This window comes from Passer montanus, unplaced genomic scaffold, assembly GCF_014805655.1.
Source record: "Passer montanus isolate IOZ18808 unplaced genomic scaffold, ASM1480565v1 scaffold27, whole genome shotgun sequence".
Classification (NCBI taxonomy): domain Eukaryota; kingdom Metazoa; phylum Chordata; class Aves; order Passeriformes; family Passeridae; genus Passer; species Passer montanus.
In genome coordinates, this window is record NW_024367372.1 from 1,641,354 (window position 1) to 1,663,141 (window position 21,788).

Here is a 21,788-nt window from a genome sequence, read left to right on the forward strand (position 1 = left end):
GGCACACAACTCATCTGAAAAACATATGGAGGGAGCTGGTGGTGCTGATTCACTGTCAGACTGGGAGGATGCGCTGGGCAAGGAGACCTGGCCTGGGCCTGGCAGCACCCAGAATGTCACTGGTGATAAGGGTGATGTGATAAATGTGATCAGCATGCAGGTATTGCGCTAAGAGAAAGGAAAACACTCCAGGAAATTGGACTAGAGGTCAAACAGTGTTGAGGATTCGAAGGGGCATGAAGCTGGGTCAGGGGAGGTTTAGGCTGCAGATCAGGATAAGGTTCTTCCCCCAGAGGCTGGTGGGGCACTGAGCAGGCTCCCCAGGCACTGGACACAGCACCAGCCTGCCAGAGCTCCAGAAGAATTTGGACAGTGCTCTCAAGCACAGGATGGGATTGTTGGAGTGTCCTGTGCAGGACTTGATGATCCTTGTGGGTCCCCTTCCAGCTCAGGATATTCTATCAGACTTGGGGAGATGTGAAAGAACATCTGCATGCAGGTGGGAACAAATAGCTGTGCAGCACGAGGTGGGCAAGAGCCTGGCTTGGGAAGCACCACATCAATCAGACACCATGCTGCACAGAAAAGCTGCACCAGGCAGCCTGACCCTGGCTGAGAGATGAACAAGCCATGGACAAGCTGCTCTCCACATCTGCTGCTGCCCTGGGAAATGGTGGAGTCACTATCTCCGAAGGGATTTAACAGCTGTGAGGATGTGGCCCTTGGGGACATGGGTCAGTGGTGGCCTTGGCAGTACTGGGGGATGGCTGAACTCAGTGATCTTGGAGGGCTTTTCCAACCCAAACAATTCTATGATTCTCTGACTTGAACTGCAGCAAAGAGGAATGAGGGTGGACATGATGAAACTGCCTTCTGTAGGGCAGGATGGCCCAAGACACTGTGAGATCTCCATCACCAGAGGTTTCTCTGAAGAGCTGATACCAACTCCAAACACCTACCAGATGTACCCAGACCAGCCACATGACACTTCCCAGCCCCAGGGCAGTCTCTCCTCCAGTCCAGTGCTGACCAAACCCCTCTGTAAAGCCTTCAAACTTTCAGCCCTGTCTTCTTAGGCTGTGCTACAGGAGCCACAACTGAGCTCTGTGGTGGAGAAGAGTACCTCCTGCTTGCTTTGAACATGCTGCTCAAAACTTCATCAGGTGAAATGCTGAAAACATCTCCCAAAACTTTTTCTCTCCCTGTCTGCTGTCCTCAACCCATTCTGTACAGGAAGCTGCTCTAAATCATTGATTATCCCTATAGCCTCTGTGTGGTTTTGAGTAAGGTAACTGAACCCACACCACTGAAATGCAGATCCAGATCTCCATCTGTAGGATCATTCATCAGGAAATCAATATCCAGCTCAGGATATTCTGTGACCCAGGAATTGGACTCTATATCCATGTGGGTCCCCTCCACCCCAGGATATTCCATGATTCTATGATTCTGCATGACCCATGCTGCCAGCCAGCAGCTAACCCAACCCTCCCACCACATCTGAGCCAGAAGAGAGATGTTAAAGCAGCACCTTCTCCCAGTTAGGGCCAAACTCTGTCCATCAGTTTCCTGGCATGACTGCGGTGGTGAGCAGCACTCACCCCTCCACAATCACCTTCCCAGTTCCAAGGCATGCAACTGTTTTAATAGCAAGCCACTAGATGGCTTGCTGGAAACACTGGAGACTCTCCCTGGAACTTTCTGCACTGGTATTTGCTTCTCCACAGAGCTCCCCCTCCTCCAGAGCCACTTCCTGAGCAGCCACAGCGTGCCCGAGCCGTCCTGCGCCGAAAGGAGCAAGGGACACGACGTGGCACAGCTCTGGTGGAGAAGGAACTGCTGTATTGCAGCAGAGGGGACTTTTGGTACTCTGGCTGTGCTCCTGTGCCCGTGGGGGATGGTGTGAGGTTGTTTTGGTGCTAAAAAAATGGGATTTGGGAGAGCAACACTCAGCATAAGTGATGCTGTAAAGGATACACGAGTGTAGTGGGACTCAAGGCTCATCAGTGCATATCCATATTTTCCATATGCAGATGTCCCTGCTCCAGGCAAAGCTTCCTGCTGGGACGAATCTGATTTATCTGTCCCCTCTCTCTTAGCCAGCTGCCTGCTGAGTTGAAAACATGTCTTATTTTCTCCCATCCTCCTGCAGAGAGGGAATGTCACACCCCGATATTTTATCATCGCTCTCGTGGTGGTTCAGCAGCACTTTCAGGCTGGCACAGCCAAACCCCAGCCTGGCACCAGCTGGGATTCTGTAGCAGCTCAGATAAACTGAGAAATCAAAGATCATTAAAAAAAAAGGCCAGCAATGCACTGCTCATAGAAGTTGGTGCCATTAAAACAGGAGCAAAATACAGGTAGAAAAAGCCAAGTCTGGTGTAAACTGGGTGCAGGAGAGGAGGAGCAGGAGGAGGAGGGAGGCAGGTGGCTGTGGCTGGGCTCCTCCTCCTCACATGGGGGAGAGCTGAGCATGAAGGTCCCCGCTGGGGAAACACAGGATGGCGCCAGAGCTGCTTCTTGGGAACTTTGCCTTGGACCTCCAAGACATTTGGGGGTTTAAACACAACCTCAAAAGATGGAGCACTGACCCAGAAGCCTGTGGCTGATGAAGGGCTGGGTGCCCCGGCCCAGGCAGGAGCTGGTCTCCTTCTCAGCCAGCAGCAGGATGTGCACAATTAAACAAAAATGGAAAATAATTAGATCTGAAAGAGGTTTGGCTCTCTCTGAGATGGGGCGGAAGGTCAGGCTTAATCCTATCTGCCAGAAAACAGAGGGATCTGGAGAGGGCAGTGCAGGAGAGGAAAGCTGGAGCTGCCTGTGGGCACGGGGAGAGGGCTGGCAGCACCCCACAGCCCCTCTCCACACTGTCCCTGAACACAGGAGTGCCCCTTCAGCCCCTCACTGCTCCCATGCACTCCTGGCCATCTGGGATATCTCATCCTTTACTGCCAGAGCAAACATTCTGGGGCAGCTGAGATTAGGATGTGTTTTGGGAGCCCACATCCCAGGGTCCTGACATGATACCTGTGGTGGGTCACAGGCACTCATCACATGGCAGCCTCTTTAGCTCCCCTGGATGCTGCTTCAGGGATGCCTGGTGCTTCCCATCACAAGGATTTCACTGATCTGTGGAATGTCACAGCTACTGACAGAGCATAGAGAGAGCCCCAAAGCCAGGGTCCCCCTCCTTGCTGCCTTGAAATCCCCCAAAATCCCCGTCCTGCCCACTGCTGCTATTGAGCTGCCATCTCCTTTTGGAGATGAGGTAAGATAACAACTGACCAGCCCTGCACTGGGAAGGGATGGGAGCTGCTGGTACCCCCGAAGCAGAAAATCACAGTTTTTATTATGGGACATTTTCTTGGATGAGAAGCTGAATGAAGGTGGGATGTGAGACTATCTTCTACTGAAGGATTACTTAACTGACAGGATTCTGCTGCTAGACAGCCCAGCTGATGCATGTGCAGCATGCCTGTGGATAAATCCAGCTCCAAATATAGCCAGGTCCTGCTTCCAAGACTGAAACCTGTGCTTGTGCTATGAATAGGACCAACACCATCCCCAAAACTGGGGCTTCTGGCTGGAAAAAGGGGTGAAGTTTGTAAATTTATTAAGCTGTTAAGGGATTTCTCTGTCACGAATCTGCTTAATCACTGCTGGATCCCTGCAAACTGTTAATTGCCACCACATCCAGTGGTGATGGATCCACCCCCAAGACTGCACTGCACGAGGGACCTTCCTGCCTTTGCTCTGAACCTGAGGGATGAAGGGGTTATTTCAACCACCAGCAAGGCTCATGGTTATGATGTCCTGGGAACAGTCACAATTTTCCAAATGTAAAGCCAGACCAGATGGACAAAGGCAGGGATAGACACAGTCCCTGCAAAAAACAACACAAGTAGCACAGCGGTGCCTGCACTTACAAACCCTGAAGGACCAAACTGCAGGGGTTTAATTCTAGTTTTGGTTTTTGTGAACAGACTTCTGGGTCAGAAGATTCCAGTTTAAAACACCACCCCTGCTGAGAGGGATGGCCAAGAGCAGCTGCCAGCACAGGAGAAGAACGTGTGGGTCTCACCAGGTGACATGTCTTCAAGGAACAACGATAATGCCAAGTAACTCCCAAGCACTTGAAGAAACCCAACAAACAACCAAACCCATCCAAGGTAAACCATTCCATTTTGAAAGCAGAAATTGGGTTCTCTTCCTGTTACTATATACAACTTATATCACAGTGAAGCACAACTCAAGTGAAGTGTCCAGAGGAGGCCATGGAGATGGTCCAAGGGCTGGAGCCCCTCTGCTCGGAGCCAGGCTGGGAGAGCTGGGGGTGCTCACCTGGAGAGGAGAAGGCTCCAGGGAGAGCTCAGAGCCCCTGGCAGGGCCTGAAGGGGCTCCAGGAGAGCTGGAGAGGGACTGGGGACAAGGCATGGAGGCACAGGACACAGGGAATGGCTTTGGTGAGGCCCTGGCACAGGGTGCCCAGAGAAGCTGTGGCTGTCCCTGGATCCCTGGAAGTGTCCAAGGCCAGGCTGGACAGGGCTTGGAGCAGCCTGGGATGGTGGAAGGTGTGCCTGCCCATGGCAGGAGGTGGAACAAGGTGGTCTTCACGGTCCCTTCCAATCCACACTATTCCAGGATTCCATGAATTTGCTGATGATGATTTTGGTGAAGTGAGAGAGGTGAGTGATGTGTAACTTATGAAACAGACAACAGCTTATCCTGAGCAACAAGGATACCAATTTAAAGACTAGAAGTGTTTTAAAAACTGCCCAAGGATCTTCCAAGTAACAAAGAGGACATTCACACAGGAGGTTTGGTGTCATTGCCCCTCAATGCTAAGTCAGTGCACTTAAGGGCTCCAGTTGTCAGCAAACTGCTCTTAAATTACTGTTTTATTATGCCCTTGTTTTCAGTTTTCCATAAAAAGTTCTCAAAAGCCCATTCAGATAATTTGCCCAAGCAAGAAATGACTAAGAGAGGGATTCATAGGATCATTAAGGTTGGAAAAGAGCTCTAAGATCACTGAGTCCAACCATTAACCAGATGCTCAAATCTGAAGGGCACCCTCCAGGCATCTTCCCAGAACGGCTGAAATAAATTGCACTCTCAGATGTATTTGGGGAGAAAAACCAGGAATTTGTACTAGAAGTTTAGGCTGGGATCCTTGATCTTGTGAAGTGACATACTGCAGCATTAGCGATGGGAGAGAGGAACTGGGTGCTCCTGGATGGCAACCAAGCCTTTCTGGGGATGGACAACACCGAGGTTTTCATGTCTTGGATGGCCAACAGCAAAAGAGAAATCCAACCCATACTTAGGCAGCTGGCAACTGCTTCCAGTGTGCCTGGAATCAGTGGCCACAGAGCAAGAGATGGCTATTTCTGGGTTTGCAGGAAGGTTTTTCAAGAGGCTTCCTCAGCAGCTCCCAGAAGAGGTTCCCATTGTTCGCCGTTTCCTGGATCAGGAATGTGAAACTGAATCTGGGAGATGGGCAGAGCTATGTGGAGGGCACCCACTTTTTACTGTCAGAGGCAGAAAACTCAGGATCTGGACTCATCCTGCTGTGCAAAGACCCAGCAGCACATCACCACCCACCAGCTTCTCCACACATCCATGGGAGATGCTGCACTTCCATCAAAATCCCCCAAATCTGCAGCACCTGAGGTAATCTCCACTCAGCCCTGGGATCTCACACCTATTCCATCTGCCTGGATGCCTTCACCAGGGCAAAAGGGGTCAAGAAACCTGACCCTGCATATGAACACAGCCCAACAACCTCAGCTTGGCCACAACATCATCTCCCAGTGAGTGACCATCTTCAGACAAACCTGAATTCCATGTCTAGTTGTTCCAGTTTCTCCCAAGCACTTCTGTTTGCCTTCATTTCCAGTTGAATTTATCTGCTTTATGCTTGAATTCATCTACTTCAGATTCTGAACTAGATGATCTTTAAGGTTCCTCCCAACCCAAACCATTCAGTGACTCTATGAGTGGGGTGGAAAAACCACACCCCACCTCACACAGGGCAGTTTGCTGCAAAGATAAACCAGAAGAGCAAAAAAACCCAAAATATTTCACCCTCAAGTCTGAATTTGCACCAAGTGAATCAACCAAGGGCAGGTTGCTGCCAGTCCCAGCCTTCCCACGACTGGGTTTACTGGTCTGTGAGATGGTCCAGCTCCCCACCACCCATCACAGAAATCCACTCTTCAACAGTACTGCAGACACAAATCTCTGCCCTGGCTCCTGCTGCAGCAGCTCGATTGAAGGTGAAGCACAAAGTGTTTCCAGCTGAAGGGATTTAAATTATTATTTGCAGTAATTAGCACCTGCACATTGACCCAGTCACAATACTTTGTTTGGGCAATTTTACATCATTGCCTTCGTAAATCAGCCTCACTCAAAAGGCCAACATTAAGGAAAACAAAGCGAGAACCCCATTGGAAACACTCTGTACCCCATCCAGAGCACATCAATACCTTCACTGTTAAACCTGGCAGCCTTCTCCCTCCACCAGAGGCGAAATAATCAGAATTTCAGCATGCGCCTCCTCGTTATTGCAACCAACGCTAATTAAAAGGAAAAACATCTCAATGATAAACATTACTGCCGACCTGCCAAGTGCAGCAGGCAGAGGGGCAGGCTGTCACTGAAACTGCTGAACCTGAATCCTGCTCCTCATCCCCCCAAGATCGATGCAACATCACAGCCAACACAGGGGACAAGACACCCGTGACGCTTCCAAGCACCTCCGCGGGGCTGCGGCGTAAATCCCAACAAGCTTCCCCCTGCTCCAGGTCTGGATCTATGCCTGTGCCAGCGCTGACCTCAGTGGGGCGGGAGGACCCAATGCCACACGTCTGAAGGCAGCAGGAGCCGTGCCAAGCAGCACGGTGCCTGCTGGATCCATGGCTGCCTGGCACCTCCCGGCGCTGCATCCTGGGAGCAGCTTCCTCACAGGTCACCAAAACCGCTCACCCCAGAGGATAATGTGGGATCAGACAGAGGAAAAGCCAATAAACCCCCGTGGCTGGCTTTTTGTTGTCGCTCTCTTCCATTCAGGTCTAACAGCCCAACGTGGGGAGAATTGGGAAGTGCTGGTGAAGCTCTTGCCTTGGAATAAGTCTCTGCTAGGAGCTGGGAACAGCCTGCAAAAAAGCCCTGGATACTGGGAGGGCTTGGGGACTGCTGTGTGTGGGATTAAGGGCTCTGCACTTCCCCTCCTGCAGCATCCAATCCCACAGCTTTGAAGCTCCAGAGCCAACACTCTCAGTGCTCCCCCAGCATCTTTGGTCTACAATGAGATATAAAAAGGCAACCACACAATTCCCCTTTTCCCCTCGTCACTTTCCTTCCCTGGGCAGATTCAAGGGTGGAAAACCTCTCTGAAGGACAGGCAGACCTTTTTTCCACCAGCACGCACAAGGAGATCATCAGACAGACAGACAGACATCACACAAGGCACATGCACTATCTCTCCTGTTCTCCAGCAGCCACATCCCACCTCACGCCCTGGCTCTGTCGCGGAGCCAGGGAGCACCGGAGCGCCACGGAAAATCTGCCAGCGATGCGCAGCAACCTCTGGGTTCACATGGTGCTGGCTCCCCTCCGTGTTTCCAGCAGCTACATCACACTCTAAGAGGCTAAAAATACATTAGGAAAGTACTTAATGTTTCCTTTCCACCCCAGCGGCTGCTGCAGAGAAGCTCCAAGGGGGAGGGGAGGTGAGCAGACCAGAGTGGATGCAGGGAAGAGAGGCGAAAAAACGAAAAAACGGAGCAATGTGGGACAGCAGGTCCCACAAAAGGTGGTGGCCCGGGAAATCCCCACTGCAGGCAACACTGGCTCCTTGGAAACACAAAGGCAAGAGCCACGTAACCATGAAAAGCAAAGTGTTGCTGAATGCAGAGCAGGATTTAAGGGCAGGCTGGATGGGACTTGAAGTAACCTCCAGTGGGAGGTGTCCCTGTCCATGGCAAGGAGTTGGAATGAGCTGATATTTAAGGTGCCTTCCAACCCAAGCCAATCTGTGATTCTGTGGTTCAGCACTGACAAGAGCACAGAAGAATTCATGAAGGAGCATCTCCTCCATTCCTAATTACCAAGATTAAGAAGCTCCATGCAAATTAATTACACAATATTCCTTGTTAAATGCAGCAGTGAATATTTAACCACCAAAACAAATTATGTTCCAAAGAGATAATCTTCCTGCAACGGCTCCCAACGTTCCCCTGTGTGCAGCAGGTGAGTCCTTCACCACCCAGGGCCGAGGCAGGAGGGATGGGTTTGTCAGCACAGCTGGGTGGCAAGAGGTACATGGGCTGCTGCACTTCATTTTGGAAGAATAGCCACTTTCGTGGAATTCTGGAATGGTTTGGGTTGGAAGGGACCTTCAAGACCACCAACTTCAACCCCCTGCCATGGGCAAGGACAGCTTCCACTAGACCAGGTTGCTCCAAACCTCATCCAACTTGGCCTTAAGCACTTCAGGGATGGGGCAGCCACAGCTTCTCTGGGCAACCCTTTCACCAATTTCTCGCAATTCTTCCTGGGACGCCAGGCAAGGGGCAGGTGACTGTATGAATGTAAGTTATGGAGAAACAAAAATCCAACAACCCCTTGCTCCTGTCTCCAAAACCCCTGTGTGGGATAAGACACGAGCCCTACTCAACTTGTTGCCCTTTTAAAGGCAGCTCTCCCTGGGCAGAGAGTTCAGCTGTCTATCACTGGCAGCTCCCCTCTTCTCCATTATGCTCTCCAAAGCAACAGCAGCCCCATCAAATGTTGATGGGGAGGAGTTGGGAATTTCAGCACTGAAGCCAGGCTCGAGGACAAGCCTCGATCAGATCTTCGCATCCTGTCACCCCAAACAGGCTGACAGAGCAGCTCACCACCCTCCACCCAATTTGGAAACTCCAAATGGGAGCAGAATGCCCAGTGTTTTGGTCAGATGCAGAGCAAACTGGAATATTTCTCACCAAAACATCCCTTAACTCCCACTGAGATCCACAAGGACAGAAGAGCCCAGCTCCACTGTGAGTAGAAATGAGTAAGATTTTCATATTTTTGCCACTATTTTCCCCCTCTGCCTCCTGAGCTTGCCAGAGCTCCAGTCATTAGGAGGCTGTTTGTACAAACCCAGAAGTGATGTATTTTTAGCACTGGAGAATTGCATGGCACGATCATTAAGGAGCTTCTGCAGACAGCAACAAGAGCAGGGATTTTTCCTTCTCTAAATTGGCTCCAGCCACTACAGTTTTCAGCCCAAAGCAGACTTTCAGGAAATTCAGGAGGAGAGGGAGCCTTTTTCCATGACATATTTAATACTGAGCTGAAGTGCACTCGATTTTCACACTGTGCATCCGACGGGAGGTTTTATGGATTTGTTTTCTAGGCTGTACTGTTGCACACTTTTGCTACAGAGCATAATACCCTGTATTATCACAACACTCCCTAGCAACAGGACTTTAATTTAGTGCAGAGATTTCCAATGCTGAGAGCATTTCACTGACTCAGAGCAAAGATGACACGCTGGGAAACCTTATCAAAAGCCCCACGGGTGCCAAGGGAATCTACACCACATGAATGATGGCATTCGAGCTTCTCACACAACGTGGCCAGCCCTGGCACAGAGAACACCTTGGGAAAGAGGAATTTGCTTCACTGATTTCACAATCCACAGTCCAGCCAGTGTGGAGTGATGTCTACATTGATGGCAGCAGTGCCAGTGGGTGGGAGATAAGAGTGAAAACCCAACAAGTGCTCAGTGCTCGGACAGAGAAATGTGGGGAATGGTTCAGTGTCACAAATGAGAGCTCAGAGCCAGGGGGGACATCAACAAGAATGAGGTGCCACCTCCTGCTTCTCACCCCAAGGTCAGGAGGAGGACAGATGCTTGGCAGACAAACCAACCAACCTCCTGCAAAAGCTGTCCTGAAGAGTGAAGCCAACCTGACAAGAATGCCCAATGCCAGTTTCCCTCCACTCACTGGAGCACCCAAGACCCTGGGCATCACAGGCATCCTGATCCCAAACCTCAGATGGGGAGGATGGACTTTGGGAAGCCCAGGAAAACAGTGCCAGGGTCCCACCTGACCACAGAGAGCATGCAGAGGAGCAAAAGCCTCACCAGCACTGTGGACACTGTCAGGTGAGGTGCTGCTCCAGCTCTGCCAGCTGGGCAGAAGAGCAGGAGAAGGCAGGGGCACCACCCATAGGTGGCTTGAGAAGGCTCTCACGGCAGAAATGACACCAAAACCATGTCCCTTGTGGAGAGCAGAGGGGAATCCATCAGCCCTTGTGCATGCAATGAGCAGACAGGAATATCAGAGCAGCCGTGCCAGGTCTGATGGATGAAGATATCCCGACGAGATCCTGGGTCAAGTGGCTTTTGTTGGCTGCTGTGCAAAGCCAGCTGAGCCCGGCCCACGGCAATGGCATGGGTCAGCAAGGATTAAAAGCATAATTAAACAGGGCTGCAGATTGCTTCCAGAAGCCCCATCACTCCCCGGAGCCCGTGAGCTCAGCCATGGGAAAACGCTGCTGGTTTTGCTGGGACCTGGGGTACAGGTGGGAAATGGTTATATTGCTCACATGCCTCCACATGTGAGCCCTCAAATCCAGATTTTCAGTGGAATTTTCTAGGATGCAGGAAGCCAAAGAAATAAAAGATGCAATTTCGGTATCTCTTTTTTCAGCCTACTCCATAAAAACACCTGAATCTTCCTGACTTACAGTGAGGAGACTACAGGCACAACCACAGGCATGGAGGAAATACTCCTCTGACTTAATTTCAATTGCAAAAAGCCTTTTGCCAAAAGCTTAATTGAAATGCAGATAAGTTCCTTCAAAGGCTAAAATAAATATATAAAAAATTATCTGAATGTCATAACGGTGTTGCCTAAAATGGATAAAGGATTTAGAAGGGGGAAAAATAATACTAAAAATAAGTTATGAAGGGTATGCAAGGTATTGATATACAGCACATGGTTTAAACTGTTAATCATTGAACAGATTCCAGTATAAAAATAAAGAGACTGAAGCTGCACATAATGGAGGAGTTGCTCTATTTATAAACTTCTCTGTGCAAAGGGCAGTGAGGGCCAGGATGAGCCAGCAGTGGAGGCAGAGGGACGCTGCTACGGAGCCTATATTTGAGGGAAAATAAACAAGGTTTTTAATTTTTTTTTTTAAAATGTTGTCAACAAAATCAAACTAAGTTGCCCAGGAGCCTGTGTGCCCCAGCCATGTGAGCAGCATTTCCAGCCCTGGCATGTGACAGCTCTCCCAATTTAGCCAGTAACTGACTCCCTCTGACCTGTAATAACACCGCTCCCAAATTAGAGCCCTCAATTTGACTTGGCTCGGGTCCTTCCCTCCCAGCGACATAAAGCATCCTTTTTCCCCCCCTCTCCCCCAGCATTCCTAATCCTGTCCTTTTGCACTGCCAACTCAAACTCCCATTTAGTCTTTTCCTATTTTTTCTGGGTGGGGGGTGGTTGTAGAGGGACGAGGGGGTGCAGGCAGCAAAGGGCAGGGAAAAAAAGACCGGTGGAAAAACACCAAGAGACAAAAACAACAACAAAATCAGACAAAAATTCCAAGTTGGTGACATTCAGCTGGAAAAGCTCAATGACTCACATGCAAATAAAATCTGCCTAAATTCACTGTTGCATGACGCAGGCCACTGGCTTCAGCATGAAAAGGGCCGGGATGAAATCATCCACAATTAAATGGGAGCTTGGAAGGCTGCAAAAGCAGCAGCATCAGCGCAGCTCCCCCAGCTTAATAGGAAACACAAAGGAAGGAAGTTCAGCGGAGTGAGAACATCCCCTTTTCCCCTCCTCTGCACTGACACCTAGCACCATCAGTCATCCCCAAGCCTCGGCGTGGCTCCTCCAGCAAGCTGCTCCCCCTGGCAGCCTGCTGCCAGATTTTAATGGGCTTTCCTGGAATACCAGCTCAAAAGTGAAATAAAAATAAATGTGGCTACGTAGCAAGGCAACCCCCCCTGCCCCCAACCAGCTTCTTCCAGAGATTTCTGTCCTGATCTTTGCACAATGGTCGGAGATATTGGAGAGTTAACACTGAGAAATCTTGGACCAAATCCACTTCCCACCCCAAATCCCCCCACCAAATTTAAATCTCAGCTCTCAGGTTTGCTCTTGCATTGCAACAGTGCTTTAAACCTTATGAGTTCTCAAATACTGTCTGAAGTCATGTTATAGGAATGCACTCGGAGTGACCTGCAGGGAATGGGGTGCCAGGGTTTCCCCTTATGCCAGGATGAGCACCAGGCTCTGCATCCTACCCCTTCAACATAGCCCATCCGTGGGGCTGTGCCATGAACCAGGCCACTGCCCCCCTTCAAGCCCAAAGTAACAATGTGAAGGGGAAGAATAAACTAAAAAAAGGTCATTTTAACCCGGACTGGGAGTCACAGCACGGTTTTCAAAAGGCTTTTGGTGCTCCAGCTAAGAAGGGAAAACAAACCTGAGAACAAGAGCTGGCACCTCTGCACCCTCCAAAGTGCTGCTCCGGGGATCACCTGGTGAATGCCATCGCTCTGATCTGCTCCTGGTGAGATCCCACCTGGAGTCTGGCATCCTGCTCTGGGACCCCCAACACAGGAAGGAGATGAAGCTGCTGAAATGAGTCCAGAGGAGGCCACAGAGATCATCTCAGGGCTGGAGCCCTCTGCTCTGGGGCCAGGCTGGGAGAGCTGGAGGTGCTCAAGGGGATAAGAGAAGGTTCCAGGGAGACCTTGGAGCCCCTTCCAGTGCCTAAAGGAGCTCCAGGAGAGCTGGAGAGGGAGTGGGGACAAGGGATGGAGGAACAGGACAGTGGAGAATGACAGCTCAGTCAGGAGCAAGGCTAGGATATTGGGAAAAAATTCTTCCCTGTGAGGGTGCTAAGGCCCTGGCACAGGGTACCCAGAGAAGCTGTGGCTGCCCCTGGATCCCTGCAAGTGTTCAAGGTCACGCTGGACAGGGTTGGAACGACCTGGTGATTGTATGATCCATCTGGGAAGCAGCAGAACAGTACCCCAGGCATCTAAGAGTGGCCACAAGCAGCTGTGAGGCCACTGAGAGAGGCTACTGCACCTCACTGCAGCTACAGAGTGAATCCTCTCTCACCTCATTTCTCAAAGGAGAAATGAGGTGATCACCTTCACATTAATTTGGAAACTGGGTGCTTCAACCTTTCTGCACTTCCCTTCAGGCTGGATGTGCCTGTCCCTGGGATTATCCCCAGAGCTGTGCTTTTGGAGGATTCCAGGCTGAGCTGAAGGCTTCTCAGCACTCACTCACTCTGGCCCGCAGTGGCTGCAGGAGCAGGGTGTGAACAGGTCCATAAAAGGGAACTGGGAGACTTCAGCCTCCTGCCAGTGAGTCTACATTTGCTCTGGAGGAATCTGCACCTCCCCAGGAAAAAAAACCACAAAACAAAACAAAACAAAAAACAACAACCAAACAACAAACTATAAAAATAATATATTGAGGTCTACAAGTGGGAAAAGGCTGCAAGTGCCTGCAGGAGGACATCCGACTATGCCTGGGCCATCTGGTCACCCACCCTCAGTGACACTGCCCTCCCTTCACCACCAGATGCTAATTCCTTTCATCCTGCCTGGCCCTCCGCTGGTGTAATTTTAGGTCTGTGAATAGGACCATCTGCCTTTGAGATGCTCGTTTATTTTTGGCCGAGCCCTCCCTTTCACCACTCCCTCCTTAAAGGAAGTCCAACCCAGGCACTGTTGGGAACAGTGCTCCTTGTCTGGTCCTCTAATCACCAGGCATTAACGAGCTATCTAGAGGATGTTCTGCACCGCTGCCACTCGTCAAATTGGGGGTGTCATTATCTTCAAAGCACTTTGCAAACAGTTTTTTCCTTCCTCCCCGTGTTGCCACCACAAAGTAGTAATTATTCACTTCTCTCTGAATGTGGTGGGCTTGGTCCAGCATCCTGGAGCTCGGCCAAGACGTGCTCAGCAAAATTCAACATGGCCAAAGTAAAGCTAAAACAAAGTGGTTCCTATCTTTGGATGCTGAGGACTGCTACTGTTGCTTCCTTTCCCACAGCAGACATGGAAATGGTAAAAATAAAAATAAATGCTGGAACCACAGCAGCCAATAGTGTAATTTCCACGTATTAAGCGATGTCTGGACAAAAAGGGAGTTTTGAGGAAAGTTCTGCTTTTATACACATCTAAGCGCTATGAATGAAAGTCACTGTCACAATTATGGAAAACAGTAATTAGCAAAATACTGCACAAAAATGCTGAAAGAAATGCTTCTGGCTGGGGTGACCATATGGGTGCTCCCAGCCAAAGCTGCACATGGATAAACCCTGAGACCACAGCAAGGCCATGGGAACCCCACCAAGCCCATCTCTTGGGATGGATGTTGGATCCATCTCCTGGGATAAATGTGTGTCCTCCTACATATCCCAGCCAAAGGCATCCCTGACTGCTCAGTGGGGGGGATGCAGGCAGGGTGAGCTAACAGGCTGAATCTGGGCATCTACCAGCCACAAAATCACTGATTTTCCTTCTTTTTAAGAGTTTCACAAGTGTCTGAGACAGGTGGGAAGAATGGTTCCAGGTAAGCCCTTCCAGTACCAATCAGCTTTGTACAAATCCAGATTATGCAAAGCTTGTGTAGCTCTACCAAAATTTGCCTTTTTTTTTGTTTTTGTTTTCTTTTTTTAAGATAAGGAAGGTTGTGGTTCAGTCTGAGGTTTGAACAGTTCTCAGCCCTGTTATGAACCCCAGGAGCTATAGGATGTGGAGTCTATTGCTGGAAATCAGTGTCAGACACCAGAGAACATCAATACAGGGGATCCCCCCTTGCTGTATGCACCCCAAAGGCTGAAGAGCAAGAGCCTGTTATGCTGCCAAGCCCCTCACAGGGAAAATACACCCAGGGCTTCAAAGAAGAAGATTTCTGTGCAATGCCTGAGGTGTTAAAATCAAGCCCTGGCTTTAGCTGGCCACAACTCTCTGCCCTGCAGGAGCCTGGGGAAACACCTGGCTGATCATTGCTTCAAATTCTCTGCAGTAAGTGAAAGAAAAAGCAATTTAATGGATCTGATGAGATCTCAGATTTGACAGGATTTCCTGCCTGGGTAAAAACTGACCCATTTTGCTTTGCCTTGAAGGTACGACGAACAGAAAACTCGACTGTGAAGGGAGGACAAGCAGCTTCAACCCTACCCTGGGGTGAATCCCCAGGAGGAATCAGGGGATGCAGACATCCCTCCCCTCCCCTTCGTGCTGCTCACATCGCCCAGAGCAAAGCACTTGACCAAAGGCAGCGATGAGTCACTGCCAGGAGGAGACTTTCTAATTTCACCGCTTTGATCCTGCCCTGAAGTGCCAACGTCAAAGAGGAGGGAGGGGAGAGCCGGGGCTGACTCAGGGAGGACTCGGGAAAATCTCTGCATCTACAACAGAGACATTCAAGGCAAAGTGAAACTCCTCTCTTTTAGGAAAACCCCAGGAAAAAAAGTGACACAAAGAGCTGACTCTCCCCAGCTTGTACCAGAGCAGCATCGCTCCCTGTGCCTTTCCCAGCTGTACAAGCACTCATAAGGTTAAAATCCACCTTTCCCTGGGGAATTCACTGTGCTGCACTGCTGCCTGCAGCAGCTGGCTTGTCTTTCCTTTTTTACCAGCCTCACATTTTGTTTCTCATATACCCACGAAGCGCTGCAGGACCTCAAAACAAAGAGCAACGTTGTTCCTTCAGAATAAAACTGCTGTTCACCCAGCTTTTATTGATATTTTCACCAAAACATCCTAGGAGCTGTAAAGATTCGTTTGGGGGGGCTAAAATGATGTGTCACAGCTTTTTCTCCATGATCCCTTTCCACGGAGAACACATGAAATGTGTAAATGTAGACACTGAATTTAAAGGACAAAGAACACAGGTCCTGGCAATTACATATTCCCACTGCCTGGTTCCTTCCCCATAACTGCTGATGCCCACCAAAGGCATCACAAATATGCTGAGGAACTCAACTCCTGTCCCAGCTCTGAGCAATAATGAGTTTGACACTTGTTAGTGCTTGAAACATGAAAAGTTTTCCCAATTAATTCAAATTTTCACTAAACCAAAATCATCCTCCTCCCCTTGTCTGGCTAAAATGTCTGTTTTCAGCTATCAAAAAAGCCACAAGGAGAATTTGAGATTTCATTTTCTTGACCAAACTCCATAATACTTGGGAAGAAACTTCCAACAAAATGAAAATCTTGTATTTTTGTGGAGGGAGCGGGAGGGATAGACCTCCCTGCAGAAGAAAATTCCCTTCTCTGCATCTTGTTTTCCTCTGAAGAGCAGCAACACATTGCAGTTACTCACAGGGAAGGATTCAAGCCCCACAACTCAGAAGAGATGAACAGCAGGAGTGACAGGATTTCTGGAAGCTGACGACCCCTCTCTCACCCTCCAGGCTACTGATTCCAGCTAATTGGAGCCTCAAGTGGCTCTGAGCCAACTGACAGCAACACAGCAATAAATTGCAGAAATCCACTAAATTTGGAGAGATACACAATGCTGGCTGGGGTCCAACAGCCTGACCCATTCAGAGACTATAAAAATTAAAATAATATTGTTAAAGGCATTGTGCAGCTGCCTTTTCAACAGAGACAGGTTTGGGGCATCAGTGACCTCTCTGGGAAGCTTGTCCCAGTGTTTGACCACTGACTTGGTAAAGAAATCACAGATTCACAGACTGGTTTGGGTTGGAAGGGACATTAATGAAATCCAATTCCACCCTTGCCATGGGCAGGGACACCTTCCACCATCCCAGGCTGCTCCAAGCCCTGTCCAGCTTTGGACACTTTCAGGGACAGGGCAGCCACAGCTTCTCTGGGCAAGCTGTCCCAGTGCCCCATCACCCTCACTAGAAGGAAATTCTTCCTATTATCTAATCCAAACCCCTTTTATTCTAAAGCCCTTCTTGTCCTTCCAACTGAAATATTCCTTTCCTTTCCTTTCCTTTCCTTTCCTTTCCTTTCCTTTCCTTTCCTTTCCTTTCCTTTCCTTTCCTTTCCTTTCCATCCTCATGCAATTCCTTGCAGCTGGGCTCTGCTGCAGGCAAATCCTGCAGAAAGACCTGGCTGCTGAATACCTCCAGCAATCAGACCCTGTCTGGAGAGGTGCAAAATGCACCCATGCAGCACAGAAGGGCCTGGGCAAGGCTTTTCTATGTCATGATGCAGCAACAGCATCATCCCACTCAGCTCTACATCTGCAACCCCTGTGGCAGGGGGAGGTTTACATCCCAGCTCTCCACAGGAAAAGCGAAGCCTACAGCTCAAAGGGATTCCTGAAACGGCTCAGACACTCCAGGTTTCCAACTCTCTTTGTGTGGTGTGAAGGGAAAATTCAGGATTTGGGGTTTTACACAACTCTGAGTCATCCTCTGCCACCACCACCTTCCCACTGTGTCTCCTCCTGGTATTTGGAAGGAAATGTCTCAAGAAGAGAGGAATTGGAGGCTGCAGCTCTCTGGCAATCTGTTAAAGGCAGGCACTCACACAGGTAATGCTTGCAAAGCCTCTGCTCCTCTTCTGGGCCACTTCACAAGCAGCAACACAGCAAGGGACTCGTTAAAGGCAGAAAATTGGGCACCAGGAACAAGTTCCCTGCCCTGCCACCGTCCACAGCCCCTTTGCTGCTGTGGAATATGCACATACAGACACAGGACAGCAAACTGCAGCTCCCAGTGTGTGACAAGGAAAGCTGCAAAGAAAACACTGAGGGGTTTATATGGAAACTCAGCAGGAAGGAGTGTTATTCACAGAGAGGCTTCTCTGTCAGATGCTGACAATTGGTTCAGAGCATGAAAGTGCCCCAGCTTCAGCAGGACCAGCTCCCAGCAGCACGGGGAGGAGCTGGCAAAGGTGGTGAGAAGCCCTGGCTTCCCACGCACACCACATACCCCTGGGAAAAAAAACTTGGAAAACAGTTTTTGGGGAGAGATCAGAGATGCAGTGAATTCATGGCTTGATTAAACAACCGATGTGAGGCCATGCTCAGCTTTCAGGCCTCATCACAGCCACCACTGTTTGCAGAAGGAAGTTATTCCGGGGTGAAACCTGATCAGCTCCCAGGACAGCAGCACAAAGGCTGGGAGAAGCATCTCGTTGCTCTCCTGGGATGCAGCTGCCAGGGAGCTCCTGAACCTCAGTGCTGGCACTCCCTGCTGTCCCTGTCCTGCCCCTCTGTGTCACACTGTGCCTGCCTGTGCCACTGGCACCGACCTGGATGGGATCAGGATGCTGAACACAAGAGAGTGAAGCAGAACAGAACAGAATAGAATTTATTTTCTCCCAGTATCACAGAGGACTTTCACTCCCTGCATGACTTCCAAGTGTCTTTTCTCTTACCACACCAAGAGCTCAGCACAAGCAGTGAGGATTCCTCCTTGCAGGAGCTGGCAGATGTGGACAGATCCCACTGGAAAAGCCATGGAGATGCAAAGCTGGAGCTCACAGCCTTCCTTTCATCCTCAGCCTGGCCTTTCCTCTGTTTCAAATGATTTTGACAGGAATTTAAAGCTTCCTGCACCTTTAGGGGGTGTGGCAGGACACCTTGAAAGAGGCAGATCAGTGGCAAAGTCAGAGCTCTTCCAGCCCTGCTTTTTTGACATCAAGGCTGACACCTCCCACTGCTCCATATCCCAAAGATTTTCTACTACACCAAACAAATTAGAACTGGGTTTAAAAAACCATCCCTGACCCCAAACCAGCCCAACTATCACCCTGCAAGGAATGAGGCAGTGCAGAATCATCTCCATGTGACCCAGATCTGCCTCCAGGTGGGTGACATCCAGGAGTTCCCCTGGCTTGCTGGCCACGGTGTTTCACTGGAATTCACTGCTGATGGGATTGGGAAGCAGCCTCCCTGCTCAAGTTTACATAGGTGCTCATCAGCCAAAATTGCTCCTGCAGCAACTCATGCCTTCCAGCCATGACCAGAAACCACCTACCCAAGGAGAAGAATGCAAAACTAGCGTGGTTTGGGATTTGAGAGAGGAAAACAACATTCAAATGTTGGATGAAAACAAAACAACCTCTGGAAATACTACTTTTATTTTGTTTGAGGCACTTTCTGGGTAAATCCATTGAATCAGAAGTACCCAAAGCCCCAGCAGCTGCTATGTCCTGTGCAAAGCTTGCATTCAAGGAGGTTTTTCTTCCCTCCAGCTCTTAAAATAAAAAGTCTGTTTCTCCAGCCTGGCCAAACCACTTCACCACACTGCAGTGCAAACTCACTCCCAGCTCTCCCAGTGCTCGGGATTACTGGGTTACAGACCCGTGGCTTCACCTGGATACTTGCACCACAGCCTCTAAATTCTATTGTGGTCTGGACTTCACAGGCTGCTGGTTTGAATATTTTCAGATGCTGGAAGCAAGGCAAGTTCCCTGCAAATCCCAGCCATTTTCTTAACCTTTTTTTTTGGTTTGATTTTCCTTTTCCATGATGCTGTGGAAGAGACACAAGCCATGATGTGGCAGGACACAAAGGTGGCTCTGGACACAGCTGGGTCCTTCCATCCCTGACTCTCAGCAAGCAGTTTCTAACAGATGATGGGGCTGCCTGAAACCAGAGTTGCTTCCAACCTCTTTTCATGTAAAGACCAAGTGAAGGTACTTTTCATTATGTAGATGTGTCTATTACCAATATAATTTATGGCTTGGCATTATTCAGGGAGATTAATGAAGTGTCCTTGCTTCTAAAGATAAAACATCTTTCCAGATCCTTCCCATACATGAGCTGCTTGCTCAGCATTCCTGCATTATTCATTGGTAACATCAGAGCACTTCTGCAGTGCCTTTCCCACAGCAGTGCCCTCCAAAGTGGGCTGCTCCAGGTGGGATGAGGAGACCCAGACCCACCTCCTTTTCCTGAACAGGGCAGTTTAACTCCTCTGGGATTATTCAGAATGGGGCTGTGACTTCTGTACACTGCTTCTCCCCAGAAGCCTCCCAGCCTTTCACATTGGGGTTTATCTTCCAGCCTCCTCCTAAAGGATCATTTAGGTTTGAAAAGATCCTTAAGATTCAGTCCAGTCATTAACCCAGCACTGACAAGGCCACCATTAAACCCTGTCCTCAAGTGCCACATCCACACATCTTTCAAATCCCTCCAGGGATGGGGACTCCACCAATGCCTGTTCCCATGTCTGACCTTTGCTCCAGTCTGATGCTGGGGACTCTCTGGGTATCTTGCCAGGCAAATTTCCCCAAAGTTCTATGAGAAGCTGAGGCTGCTGACACGAGCAGTAGCATCTGATCAGCCAGCGTGTGATGCTGAGTAAGGACATGTTTGTCATTTCTCCTTGGCCTGTTTCACAAGCTTTGTGGCTACTGTCATGCCCCAGGCACCTTCAGAGTACATGGGGTGAGGCCTTAAAGGGAAAGCAAAAAATCCCAAGCTCTGGGGAGGTGATTGCAGCTGGCTACAGGGATCAAAGCTGTGGGCCACAACTCCCATGAAACTGCAACACTGAGGCACCCAGACCTCACCCAACAGCCAACAACAGGAAAGAAAACCTTACTGCACATTTAAATCAGAGCCTCAATTCTGTACACCCTAAAAAAACATTTATTTTTTGATAGTGCTGTGCTCTTTGAGTTGATGTGAGGAGGCAGGACCCATCTGACTGACCACAATTTTAGGAATGTCCAAGCCAAGCCCACCAGGTCAGTGCTCCCCTCTCAGTGCAGAACACACAGATCCCACCCTGATCACAGAGCTCTGGAGATCTGGAACTGGACAGAACACACAGATCCCACCCTGATCACAGAGATCTGGAGCTGGGCAATGCTGCCTTGCATTGCCCAAAACCAGACTGGTTCAACACTGGCCACACACTCCACACCAAGAGAAACCCACCACCAACCCCACTCCATCTCAGAGAATCTCATCACTCAGAACTCCAGGAAACCCTCAGTGCTGACAGAGGACAGGCAGGGAAGAAGGCAGCAAATACCTCTGCCACTGTATGGAAACAGATCCTCAGCAAACATCACTCAGGAACTTGCTTTTGATCTCAGGTTTTGCCTGTAGCATCTCCTTGATGAAACCTGTATTCCATCAACAAATCCTAGCCCGGGGGATAAACTGGATAATCAAACATTTCAGCTTGTTGCTGCATCTCCCAAAATAAACAGCACGTTCATGGTATCAACCCAAACTTTGCTAATCCTCCCAGCTATCACCATCTCAGCCATCTGAACACTGGTGACCTCCAGCAGAGTGTGCCATGGATCTTCATCATCCTCCCTGCAACACTGCAGCAAAACAAAAGCTGAGCTTCAGCCCAGACCTGCCTGGTGCCAGGCGTGTTGTCACACAGGACAGCAAGGCCACTGTTTCACTATGGGAGTGAAATTCAGAGCTCCCACAGAATTATTATTTCCAATTCAGGCAGGGAAGTGCAGCTCCCTCCCTCACAGCCCCAGGTGTCCTGCACAATCCAGGGCTCCCAGGGACTTTCCCTGCTCTTGCAATGGCAGATTGGCTTCCAGAAAATCAGAGCTCGGGGCAAAGTAGTGGAAGGAACATTATTTTTGTACATCAGGGAAATTTGTTTCCAATAAGGGCATCCAAGCTCTGGACCAAGGAGGCAGGACAATCTTTTTCAGAGGACAAGTTGAAGAGCAGAGAAAACAAATGTGTCCAGACAGGCCCAACACCACCAGTGCAGAAAGAGAGAGGTCACCTCAATGCTCTTTCCAGGGCTCTATATAGGAGATATTTTCAGTACCT

General features: G+C 49.6%; 1 protein-coding gene across 3 annotated transcripts in view; it reads right to left on the reverse strand.

Annotated features, from left to right (window-relative positions):
* Positions 1-21,788, reverse strand: part of SAMD4A (sterile alpha motif domain containing 4A) — a 95,460-nt gene that overhangs the window by 37,659 nt on the left and 36,013 nt on the right. The gene's annotated exons all lie outside the window — the stretch shown is intronic.